Source organism: Schistocerca nitens, chromosome 7 (assembly GCF_023898315.1).
Source record: "Schistocerca nitens isolate TAMUIC-IGC-003100 chromosome 7, iqSchNite1.1, whole genome shotgun sequence".
Taxonomy (NCBI): domain Eukaryota; kingdom Metazoa; phylum Arthropoda; class Insecta; order Orthoptera; family Acrididae; genus Schistocerca; species Schistocerca nitens.
In genome coordinates, this window is record NC_064620.1 from 399,182,778 (window position 1) to 399,193,789 (window position 11,012).

At 42.5% G+C, this 11,012-nt stretch overlaps 1 pseudogene; it reads right to left on the reverse strand.

Annotated features, from left to right (window-relative positions):
* Positions 1-10,530: 10,530 nt before the first annotated feature.
* On the reverse strand, positions 10,531-10,648 carry LOC126195899 (5S ribosomal RNA; annotated as a pseudogene).
* Positions 10,649-11,012: the final 364 nt, after the last annotated feature.

Sequence of the window (11,012 nt, forward strand, 5' to 3'; positions counted from 1 at the left end):
GGAGAAAACTACTCTGGAGGATGTTAGCGCTGTAATCCTGTGAGTTTCAGCAAATTGTAATAAATAAGTTCGCCCCGCCGTCGATTCGAATAGATCGCGGACGCTCTCGTAACCAGTTGGTTGCAACGTGTATGTGCAATGTCCCCGACATAGCAGTAACACACTTGATTACTTTGCCTCAGAGTAATGTCACAAGAATCCTGCCATATTTTTACCTACGTATACACTCCACGCAACAGAACACAGTACATGGTCGAAGCTGCATCATTTTTTTACCATTACATCCGCATTTACAGCTACATGATTACTCTGCATTGACAATTAAGTGTCTGGCAGGGCGTTCATTGAATCATCTTCAAGCTATTTCTGTACTGTTTCGTTTTCGAACAGCGTGTGAGAAACACGATCACTTAAAAGTTTCCGTGCAATCTCTGGTTTAATATATTATGATGTTCATTTCTCCCTGTGTAGGTGGGAGCCAAAGTTAATTCTGCATTCGGAGGAGAAAGTTGATGGTTGGAATTTCAAGACAAGATCCTGCCGCAACGAAAGACGCCTTAGTTTTAATGATTGCCACCCCACCTCGCGTATCGTATCCGTGGCGCTCTCTCCCCTATTTCGCAATAATACAAAACGAGCAATAATACAAAACAAGCGTAGTGTAGGCAGTCTCTTTATTAGATCTCTTGCATCTTCTAATGTTCCGCCAATAAATCAGTCTTTGCTTCGCTTTCCCCACAACATTATCTACGTGATCGTTCCAGTTTAAGTTATTCGTAACTGTGATCCCTAAGTGTTTAGTTGATTTCACAGCCTGCGTTGTGTAATTTATCGTGTAACTGAGGTTTAGCGCACTCATTTTAGTACTTATGTATATGACTTCAGACTTTTCAGTATTTAGAGTCAACTGCCACTTTTCGCAACATACGAATATCTTTTCTAAATTATTTTGCAATTAGTTTTGACTATCTAATGACTTAAGAAAACGGTAAATGACAGAATAAACTGCAAACAATCTGAAAGAGCTTCTCAAATGGTTTAAATGGCTCTGAGCACTATGGGACCTAACTTCTGAGGTCATCAGCGCCTAGAACTGAGAACTACTTAAACCTAAATAACCTAAGGACATCACACACATCAATGACCGAGACAGGATTCGAACCTGCGACAGTAGCGGTCGCACGGTTCCAGACTGTAGCGCCTAGAACCGCTTGGCCACCCCAGCCTGCCAGAGAGCTTCTCAGACTGACTCTTAAATTATTTATGTAAATCGGCAGGAACTGCAGGGAGCCTGTAGCACTTCCTTAGGGAACGGCAGGTGTTACTTCTGTTTTACTCGACGATTACGAACGGTGACCTTTCAGACAGGAAATCACGAATTCAGTGTTCCGGCGTAACGACACGAAGATCAAGAACGTAACCACAGAGAAGGCTGTTAGACGACGTGAGCCACTGGTACGCTGACTAGGACCGCACCACGACAGGAGCGGCCTCTGCGAGAAGAGAAAATAAACGCCTCTCCTGCCAGCCTCGACCGGACAGCTTAAGACGGGCTCTAGCAGACGTGGACTAGAAACCACGCACTAGAATAAAGGCACTAGAAGGGCCGCGATTAGTGATCCATATGAACTTGTGTGAATTACTTGTATGGACAGTGTATACAGAGAAGGACATTGATTATTTGCATGTCGCCATTTACTTGCGACCCAAAGTTAAGTATTGTCAATCTACTTCATTGTAATAAAAACCATTAATTTGCTTGAATTATTGCGTAGCTGTCCGAGAAAGCAGCATCCTTTAGGCACCCTATACGAGACGAGTGGGCAGGACCCAACATTCAGTCTCACTGAGACGATACTCAATAGGCATGCAGTTTAATGGAAGCCTCTCTTCGTGCCCCAACCTATGTTACCTTTCTCTCATGAACACTAAGCAGTCTTCTGAAAATACAGTTCTTTGCATTTACTTAACGGGACTTTCTTTCTTCCAAGAATTTCCACTACAGCTGTTGAAGCATTTCTGCTACACTTTCCACCGACGACTTACGATCCTAGAAACGCGCCTCTGATATGGTTCCATGTCTGTTGTCATGCCTACTTGATGAGCACTCCAAACCCCTGAAACAATACTCTACAATAAGCCACACTAATGTCTTATAAGCGGTTTCCTTTAGAGATTCGTTGCTTTTCCCCAGAACCCTTCCAATAAATTTAAGTTTTTTAATCACCTTCTCTAATGTTAATCTTATGTGATCGTCTCACTTCATATCGCTTCCTAGTATTATGTAATATAACATGCTAAATATGTTCTCTTAGTTACAGGCATTGTTGTGTTTATAAACATTTATTGAGCGTTACCATTCCAAGTGATACTGCATTATTCTGTAATTGTCTGAGGGCGATACTTTCCTGTACACAATCCTATAATCAGCTACCAGTCTTACATTACAGCTGACACGTTTGAAAAATCGTTTACATCTGAGACTGGATTAGTGAATTCCTCTCAGAGAGGTCCCAGTTCGTTGTAACTGACGGAAAGTCATCGAGTAAAACAGAAGTGATTCCTAGCGTTCCCAAAGGTAGTATTATAGGTCCTTTCATTTCCTTATCTACAGAAACGATTGAGGAGACAATGTGAGCAGCAGTCTTACGTTGTCGTTTATCGACGAGTAAAGTCATCAGAAGATCAAAACAAGTTGCAAAACGATTTAGAAAAAGATATGAATGGTACAAAAATTAGCAACTAACCCTAAATAAGAAAAAGTATGAGGTCATCCACATGAGTGCTAAAAGGAATCCGTCAAACTTCGATTACAGGAAAATCAGTCAAATCTAAAGGCCGTAAATTCAATCAAATACTTAGGAATTACAGGTACGAACAACTTAAATGGGCAGGAACACATAGAAAATGTTGTGGGGTAGGGGAGCCAAAGACTGCGTTTTATCGGCAGCACACCTAGAAGATGGAACAAATCTACTAAAGAGACTACCTACAATACGCTTGTCCGTCACTACTCTTGTCCGTCCTCTTTTGGACTACTGCTGCGTGGTGTGGGATCCTTACCAGATATAACTGATGGAGTACATCGAGAAAGTCCAAAGAAGGCAGCACGTTTTGTATTATCGCGAAATAGAGGAGAGAGTGTCACTGAAATGATACAGGGTTTGGGGTGGACATCATTAAAACAAAGGCGTTTTACGTTGCGGCGGAATCGTCTCACGAAATTTCAATCACCAAATTTCTTCTGCGAATGTGAAAATATTTTGTTGACGCCGACTTACAAAGAGATAAACGATCATAATAAAATAAGGGAAATCAGTGCTCGCACGGAAAGATATAGGTGTTCGTGTTTTCCGTGCGCTGTACGGGATTGGAATAATAGAGAATTATTGGGAAGGTAGTTCGATGAACCCTCTGCCAGTCACTTAAGTGTGATTTTAAGAGTATCCATGTAGACGTAGATGCAGATGTCTGTCAATGAAACTTTGTGTAAACATTTTTAAGGACATGCGGAAGAGAAATAACGAACAAGCGATTGAAAGAAACTGATCTTAATTTGTCATTTTTGAGAACATTTCTCTTAGAGAACAGAGGTTTTTTATTACTTAAAAGTGAACATAAGCAGTCACAAGCGCAAGAAACTTCTTTTTCTTTATGAGGTTACCGGTTTCGGTCTGTTTTAGACCATCTTTAGCGTGAGTTCTGAAGATGGTTTAAACTGGCCGAAACCGGTAACCTCATAAAAAACAAAGTTTCTTGGGGATTTTACTGTTTATTTTCAATTTCATCTTATTTTCCACATGAAAGGGTACATTTGTTAATTGCGTACCGTATTTATTTTCCATGTTACAAGTTGTGTTCAATATGACGTCCATCTGCATCCCACGACAGCCTGGAATTCTACTAGCGACACCATTTCCCAGTTGATCGCAATATTCAGCAATCGTAACACAGCTCTTGCACTGCTGGAGCATCGCACATCGCGTCCGCCGCTCTCAGCCATGGCAACAGTAACTTCTTCAACAATTTGTGGCGCAATGGGCCGTCGGCTTCTCCCAGCAGCAATTCCCAAATCAGCAATTAATTCGAAATTTTTAATCATGTTATTCAAGCCCAGTTCGGTAAGTGGACTTTTCCACATTATTTTAATGCACCGAAGCTCAGGAAGAGCTGTAGCAATATTGTTGTTGTTGTTAAGATAAAACATCTTTACGAGCTAACTCTTGCTTACCTTGTCCAACCAGTGCTGACTTTCTGCAACTGTAACACACACCGATGCTTGTGTTTCAACACTGCGTCGCCATACCACTACCGGCTCCTAACTGCAAGTCATGACATTAACATTACTAACGACACAAATCCTGCAGCGGACAGTCTGAACATTATTCCTGTAATACGATATTGCAGTGCCTGTGTTGTTAAAAAGAACAATGCAATGCTCCTTCGGATGTGCCTGCATGCAGGTTCGACTCCCGGCCATACACAAATTTTCACTGTCGTCATTCTCTTGTAGAGCTGATGATTGTTCGTGATCGCAGCTGTGAGTACATTTCATGTATATGATTCCTATAATGTTGGATGCACATACGGTACTAGTTATCTGTCTACACTGTCTCAATGAGCGGAAGTTTAATTGTAACCATTCGGTACATGTTGTTGCTGTTGTGGTCTTCAGTCCCGAGACTGGTTTGATGCAGCTCTCCATGCTACTCTATCCTATGCAACCTTCTTCATCACCCAGTACCTACTGCAACCTACATTCTTCTGAATCTGCCAAGTGTATTCATCTCTTGGTCTCCCTCTACGGTTTTTACCCTCCACGCCGCCCTCCAATACTAAATTGGTGATCCCTTGATGCCTCAGAACATGTCCTACCAACCGATCCCTTCTTCTAGTCGAGTTCTGCCACCAATTTCTCTTCTCTCCAATTCTATTCAGTACCTCCTCATTAGTTATGTGATCTACCCATCTAATCTTCAGCATTCTTCTGTAGCAGCACATTTCGAAAGCTTCTATTCTCTTCTTGTTCAAACTATTTATCGTCCATGTTTCACTTCCATACGTGGCTACACGCCATACAAATACTTTCAGAAACGACTTCCTGACACTTAAATCTATTCTCGATGTTAACAAATTTCTCTTCTTCAGAAACGCTTTCCTTGCCATTGCCAGTCTACATTTTATATCCTCTATACTTCGACCATCATCATTTATTTTGCTCCCCAAATAGCAAAACTCCTTTACTACTTTAAGTGTCTCATTTCCTAATCTAATACCCTCAGCGTCACCCGATTTAATTCGACTACATTCCATTATCCTCGTTTTGTTTTTGTTGATGTTCATCTTATATCCTCCTTTCAAGACACTGTCCATTCCGTTCAAATGCTCTTCCAAGTCCTTTGCTGTCTCTGACAGAATTACAATGTCATAGCGAACCTCAAAGTTCTTATTTCTTCTCCATGGATTTCAATACCTACTCCGAATTTTTCTTTTGTTTCCTTTACTATTTGCTCAATATGCAGATTGAATAACATCGGGGAGAGGCTACAACCCTGTCTTACTCCCTTCCCAACCACTGCTTCCCTTTCATGTCCCTCGACTCTTATAACTGCCATCTGGTTTCTGTACAAATTGTAAATAGCCTTTCGCTCCCTGTATTTTACCCCTGCGACCTTCAGAATTTGAAGAGAGTATTCCAGTCAACATCGTCAAAAGCTTTCTCTAAGTCTACAAATGCTAGAAACGTAGGATTGATTCGGCACGTTACAGATCCTATTACACTACTTTGTAGCGCCTCCGACATTACTTTCGGTTTTGTGGAACATCCGTCGTCCAGTATCACGTGCTGTTAGTGAAAAATTCCTCGAGGCGATTACTTATTTTCGGAGATACTTACAAGGGGACGCCACGACGTTTGGAACGCGGATTTACTGCAAACTTCGTACAGTCGTAGTACTCCATGAGGACAACAAAATGCGTAAGCAGTAGCGCGTACTTCTCAAGCGTTATTGAGAAAATCGCAAGATAATTTCGGTCGTCGAATATATATCTGTGCGTGGCCATTTTAACCATGAAGCGGCTGCAGCCGAATGGTGCCGGCACGGTAGCTCAGAGTACTCGGTCAGAACGTTAGCTACCCTTTACAATAAAATAACTGAGCGAACGGATTATCGAACAAACTGAACGGGTGTCATCGGACTCCGCCCTAACGAAATTCAACGAACAGTGTAGAACAAATTTTTTTTCTTTTTTTTTTAAGTGTTTAGCGTTCAAGCCGCTGGATCGAGTTCCGTACGTCAGTTTTTATTTTTATTTTCAACACAGTCATTTTCTTTATTATTTATACTACAATTGATATAATGGAGAAAAATACGTGTAATCGGATGAAATTTTATAAAAGTTACAATGCTATTTGGTAGTCTACTAATTTTTATTATCACAAATAATGTAATAATCATAACTATCGATTGGTAAACGACCAAATGCATAAAGTCATACTGAAAATGTAGGCTTGTCCATGATTTGAGAAATCGCTTATACCTGGAAGGAGCCCGAAACGACTTGTCACCTCCAAGTTTTGACCGGCACAGACGGCTTTCGAAAGATGTTCAATTAATCGTCGCTTTCGACATTATGAGTACAAGTTGCAGGATGGTATTTTTGGTAAACACATGGAAAACCTAAAGTTAAACGGCACCGCATACGCAAGGTCTTTTGACGTTTTCTGTGGAAAAACAAACATTGCTAACATTTTCAAAAAAATGGTTCAAATGGCTCTGAGCACTATGGGACTCAACATCTGAGGTCATAAGTCCCCTAGAACTTAGAACTACTTAAACCTAACTAACCTAAGGACAACACACACACCCATGCCCGAGGCAGGATTCGAACCTGCGACCGTAGCAGTCCCGCGGTTCCGGACTGCAGCGCCAGAACCGCTAGACCACCGCGGCCGGCGCCGCTAACATTTTCAAAAACCTCTCTTTCAGACGATAGTTTGGAAGCAAACCATGCATAACGCAGTATTTCCTTAAAAATCAGCGCTGATAATTGGTTATGAAGTATCGAGTGTATTTTAATAGGGTCTTCCGAGAAGCAATTTCTCGTTCTCTTTCGATTAAATACGAACAGCTTTGAAGACACGGACAAGCATACATTTTCAGTATCACTTTATGCGTTTGGTCGTTTACTAGTCGATAGTTATGAATACTATATTATTTATGATAATAAAAATTAGCAGACTGCCAAATGACATTGTAAATTTAATAAAAGTTACACGTTCAAAAATGGTTCAAATGGCTCTGAGCACTATGGGACTCAACTGCTGTGGTTATCAGTCCCCTAGAACTTAGAACTACTTAAACCTAACTAACCTAAGGACATCACACACACCCATGCCCGAGGCAGGATTCGAACCTGCGACCGTGGCAGCAGCGCGGCTCCGGACTGGAGCGCCTAGAACCGCACGGCTACCGCGGCCGGCAGTTACACGTATTTTTTCCATTACATCAATTGTAATATAAATAGTAAAGAAAATGACTGCGTTGTAAATAAACAAAACTGACGAACGGAACTCGATCGAGCGATCCAGCGGCTTGAACTCCAAACACTTAAAAAAAAAAAAATACATTTTGTTCTATATTGTTCGGTGAATTTGTTCAGGGTGGAGTCCAATGACACTCGTTCAGTTTGTACGTTCATCCGTTCTCTCAGACTTTTTATTAGAAAGGGAAGCTAACGCGCTAACCGAACACGCTTTTTTTTATTCCACAAAAACAGTAACAAAAATGGCTACAATGAAATGGCATAAATAGGTGACAGATAATTGCGGTCATAAATTACAGCATTCAAAGAATGAGTCTTTAGCAGTAGCATAATTTAGCACCTTCACTGTCACCTCCAAGTGGTGGCAGCTCAGCATGCACATTTTCTTCTTCTGCAGCCTGAGGTTCCTCATCATCAGTTCCCAGACCCGAATTAATCATTCAGTAAATCCTTGAGCTACCGCGCCGTCACCACTTGGCAGCAGCCGCTTCGTGGTTAAAATGGCCTCGCACAGATATATATTCGACGACCGAAATTGTCTTGCGATTTTCTCAGTAACGCTTGAGAAGTACGCGCTACTGCTTACACATTTTGTTGTCCTCGTGGAGTACTACGAGTGTACGAAGTTTGCAGTAAATCCGTCGTGGCCTCCCCTTGTTAGTACAGGGGAAACTCGATTAACCGTCATCTTCGGGACCGTAGTCGCGACGGTTGAGCGAATAGACGGATAACAGAAACACTGTATTCCTCCAAAACATAACCTCAATCAATTATTTTATGTATAGACACATATCACTCTCACAGTAATATAATAATATTTCGGAGCGAAAACAAACTAAACACGATTGTAATAGCAAATAAAACTATTTATTACATGATAAAAACATTCGTACAGTAGCTACAAAAGTTGCAAAATACGTAATGTACAGTACTGTGCTGTACTATAAACTTACAGAGCTATCCGCGCTGAGTTTTTCTCCACTGATATCAAGTTGGCGAATGCCATGACGAAATTTAAACTTGTCGAGCCATCCGATACTTGCTTTAAAAGACGAGTCACCATCAAGTTTGTTGTTCATTTCAACAGCCTTGACCATTATTATAGGCCCTGAGAGTGGAATCCCCTGACTTCTTGCTTGTATAAACCATCGGTACATTGCAGTGTCCAGTTCGTCATATTTTGCAGGTTTCATTGTCTTTCTTGTTCGCACATCTCCATCCATGCTCTGCATTGTTGACACATGTTGTTCTATTTTATCAGCATCACGTTTTATATCGTTAACTGTTGTTCTTCCAATACCATAAATCAGCGCTACACTTGTCGCAGTTTCGCCCTTTCTCAAGCGTTTTATAATTTCAAGTTTTTCATTAAGTCCTAAAACAACACGTTTACGTTTTTCAGACATTTTATCAAGTCATTGTATCACACGCACCTGCACTAAATACGGTAGTGTAAAATATTGGTCAATAAAGCTTATTCAAGTGGGAAACACGTAACACGGCACAGCCCGCTAGATACACTGCGACAATTACAGTCTTCTCGCCACAACTGGAAACCGATCCAGTGGTGATTGTTGACTCACAAGTGAAACAAAGACAAGAAAAGGGGGAGATGTGTTAGCACGTCATCTGAAGGTCATATTTTATGTACCATTCTATGGCGGGTGGGTAAATTCACTTCCCACTAAAACAGAGTAAATAAACAAAGCGAACGCGTCACTGCACCTTAGAGCATTCTGTTGTTACAGTATTATAATGCTGTTACAGCAGTGACGGTTCACAGAAACTGACGGTTTACAGAGTGACGGTTAATCGAGTTTTTACTGTACTATTGTAGCACACATGAGGTATAACTGACAGTGACAGTCGTTCATCATCTGCTTACCGTGTTCGATGTTAAATAATGCTTCTCCACGCACATGTGTGTGACCAAATTTTTACAACAAACGCCGCCGTTTAGATAGCAGTCCATTCACCGAACTTTTGAAGCGCACCTTGTGTTTTATTTTGATAGCTACCTATTTTTTTTGGAAAGATGCGCCTCGCCGCAACAGGGGAAAGCTATTACGCAGCTGGTGTAATGCGCCTTGCCATCAGGCATCCCCCCCCCCCCCCCCACAAAAGGCCATATTCACGTGAAAAATAAGTCCGGCGCTCGGTCTCGCTCGCGCGTGTGCGCAATTTGGAGAGGGGCGGCGGCAGAAGCGCCAAACACTGGCGGGAAACGCGCGCGCGCCCGGAATTTATTTCGCCATCGACGGCCTCATTACGACTGTGAATGGCCCGCAAATTGCGCGCGCCGTGGCCGCCTGCGGCCGCGCCGGCAATAACTCCTCGCGGCGATCAAACGCGACGCGAAGCTGCCCGCTGCCTCGCTGCCACGCTATCGCTGCCGCCTCTCGCCTATCGATTCCCTCCTGGCAGACGGGCCGCGCCGAATAAACAACGCCCGCCCGCAAACCGGGGAACCAGTCCTCCAACCCATATGGACGAGTTTCGGCAGCCGTGCCGTTTATTGCAGTCGCTTCCTGCCACACATGAAACCGAGCAGGGCTGCTCAGGCACATGACGCGCAGATTTTTCAATTATTCTGTTAATGGAAACTTTTATTACTATTGTTGTATCGTATTCAATAACATGTGCATTTTTAAAGGTGCTATTCAAAAGTTCCCGCAATACACTAACTAAAATTAATACGTCTTACCTAAATCGTATGCTGCACCATTATATTCAAAGCAGTAGCCTGTGGAGAGAATTAAAACTAAACTAAAACTAAATTCCTCCCGAACAGGCCATGAAGACCCAACGGTACTGACCGACCGCCGTGTCATCCTCAGCTCATAGGCGTCACTGGATTCCGATACGGAGGAGGATGTGGTCAGCACACCGTTCTCCCGGCCGTATGTCAGTTTCCGAGACCGGAGCCGCTACTTTTCAAGCAAGTAACTCCTCAGTTTGCCTCACAAGGGCTGAGTGCACCGCGCTTGCCAACAGCTCTCGGCAGTCCGGATGGTCACCCATCCAAGTGCTAGCCCAGTCCGACAGCGCTTAACTTCGGTGATCTGACTGGAACCGGTGTTACCACTGCGGCAAGGCCGTTGGTCGTAGAAACACTACATACACAAAAATAATCTGCGAGCCATTGTACAGTGAATGGTGGAGGATACATCATTCTGATATTTTCTCTCTTCCTTTTCCATACCGATGAGGAAATAGAAAACTGTTTTGAGAAAAAAAGATCAAATGTTTTGTGAAATAATTGTTTAAAAGCAGGAAATTATAGGGGTCCTGTCCCAGACTCCTGCAGTCATCAGGAGGGAGCCGGGTGGGACGCAGTGGTGAGGACACTGTTATGCTCGAGAGCGCTAAGAAAACATCATTGACAATAGTACATTTATATATACTAAGATGGTATCTGTTCTTTCGGGCATGTAAATATATAGTTAAGGCTCACCGGCCACTTGACC